The 2,594-nt window shown below is 40.2% G+C and overlaps 1 long non-coding RNA gene across 1 annotated transcript; it reads right to left on the reverse strand.

Annotated features, from left to right (window-relative positions):
• Window positions 1-271: 271 nt before the first annotated feature.
• LOC145785448 (uncharacterized) lies at window positions 272-1,261 on the reverse strand. Its single transcript, XR_014291174.1, has 3 exons — window positions 1,228-1,261; window positions 877-1,009; window positions 272-408 (listed from the first exon to the last, which is right to left on the reverse strand). It is a non-coding gene; the product is annotated as an uncharacterized LOC145785448 (long non-coding RNA).
• Between the last annotated feature and the right edge of the window lie 1,333 nt (window positions 1,262-2,594).

The raw sequence follows: 2,594 nt of genomic DNA on the forward strand, positions 1-2,594 counted from the left end.
CAATTGCTTTCATTGTAATCGATTTATTTTATGGTTGAGGATATACTTTCAACCAACTCGCAATCTCGACTGCCATTTTGATTGTGTGTTCTCGTGACCCGGTAGTAGGACCCCTATCGTAAAGCTTTCATTGGATTATTCATTACATCATCGTCTTCTCAATTCTAACGCATGTCTGCTCCGTTGGCTCAGTGGTTAAGCACCCGACTCAAGATCAAGCGGCACTGGTTTGACTCTCGGGCTGTGAGCTTGAGCAACGTATTCTATGAGCAACGTATGCTTTCTTGAACCTTGCGTTATCTACTGTATGCTTTTCTTGAACCAGTTATCGCCGCAGTACTGCGACGGATCCAACCAGACGCCATTCATTCGCATGCGAATGTATAATAAGTCCCGTACTCCATTTTTCTGCAACACAGAACAAGAGTGATTGATTGGTGCGATAAAATGTTTGCCAGGTTTTCGTCACTTACAATCACAATACAATTGAGTCGGTTCTCAACTTGATTGATTGATTGAATCTTTATCCTCGGACTGGGAAAGCTTTTTGCAGAGCTTAATCCTTGCAATATCGCATACTTGTAGAGGCTTTGAATCACTGACGCAAGCCCGGTCACCGAGATTGACAGAGTGAAGTGTCCGATTGTTGAAGTTTTGTTACCGGGGAGTTATTCCATCCATTAGATGCCACTGAATGGAGAGCATTCCTTAACGTGCGTTGATCAAGCACACACCCCGAGAGTCGAACCAGCGCAGCTTGATTTTGAAGCCTCTTCGTTCCAGAAGTCACGCGCTAACCAACAGAGCTGTCTGGACAACTTTACGTGTGGTGCACATTTGAGATAAATAATAAAGAATCAACAAAAAACGTCCTACCCAGTGTAACAAACACTCTGCTTTTCGTCGCTCTCGGCGTCATGGATCATGCATTCGTACTGATTGTAGGGCGACACAAACATCGCTTCCTTTGTTGGCTCTGAACTGTCCAATTTCAAGTTTGTATCAAACCCTGCAATAACATGCAGCATGAGAAAACAATATCTGGGAACTTGTATAAGTCGCTATCCTTCGCGCAACGCGAGATATGACACAAGGAATCTACCGCTTTAAACATTTTAACACAATTAAACTACTAGCAATCTCCAACAAAGTAACACTAACACATGTTCAACAGCAACGCAAAAAACGGGTTAAAGGCCTATCCTATAGAGTGGCTTGAGTGCTCACCTCCAGATCGGTAAATGAGGGCATGATTTCCCGGTACTACGACAGTGTATCAAACGACTATTGATCGAACGGCAGTTAATCGAAACGACTGTTAATCGAAACGACTGTTTATCGAAACGATAGTTTATCGAACGACAATTAGTGGAACGACAGTTAATCGAAACAAATTTTATCGAAACGAATTTTATCGAAACGACAGTTTATCGAACGACAATTAGTCGAACGACAATTAATCGAACGACAGTTAATCGAAACGAATTTTATCGAAACGACAGTTTATCGAACGACAATTGGTCGAACGACAGTTAATCGAAACGACGGTTAATCGAAACGACTGTTTATCGAAACGAATTTTATCGAAACGACAGTGTATCAAACGACAATTAGTCGAACGACAGTTAATCGAACGACGGTTAATCGAAACGACTGTTTATCAAAACGACAGTTAATCGAAACGACAGTTTATCGAACGACAATTAGTCGAACAACAATTAATCGAACGACGGTTAATCGAAACGAATTTTATCGAAACGACAATTAATCGAAACGATAGTTTATCGAACGACAATTAGTCGAACGACAATTAATCGAAACGACTGTTTATCGAAACGACAGTTAGTCGAACGACGGTTAATCGAAACGATAGTTTATCGAACGACAATTAGTCGAACGACGGTTAATCGAAACGACTGTTTATCGAAATGACAGCTAGTCGAAACGACAGTTTATCGAACGACAATTAGTCGAACGACAATTAATCGAAACGACTGTTTATCGAAACGACAGTTAATCGAATCGACAGTTTATCGAACGACAATTAGTCCAACGACAATTAATCGAACGACGGTTAATCGAAACGAGTTTTATCGAAGCGACAATTAATCGAAGCGATAATTTATCAAACGACAATTAGTCGAACGACAATTAATCGAAACGACTGATTATCGAAACGACAATTAGTCGAACGACAATTAATTCGCAACCACTGTTTATCGAAACGACAGTTAATCGAAACGACAATTAGTCGAACGACAATTAATCGAACTGACTGTTTATTGAAACGACAGGTAATCGAAACGACAGTTTATCGAAACAACAGTTTATCGAACGACAATTAGTCGAACAACAATTAATCGAAACGACTGTTTATCGAAACGACAGTTAATCGAAACGACAGTTTATCGAAACGACAATTAGTCGAAACGACAGTTAATCGAAACGATAGTTTATCGAACGACAATTAGTCGAAACGACTGTTTATCGAAACGACAGTTAATCGAAACGACAGCTTATCGAACGACAATTAGTCGAACGACAATTAATCGAAACGACTGTTTATCGAAACGACAGTTAATCGAAACGACAGT

This window comes from Aplidium turbinatum, chromosome 16 (assembly GCF_918807975.1).
Source record: "Aplidium turbinatum chromosome 16, kaAplTurb1.1, whole genome shotgun sequence".
NCBI lineage: Eukaryota > Metazoa > Chordata > Ascidiacea > Aplousobranchia > Polyclinidae > Aplidium > Aplidium turbinatum.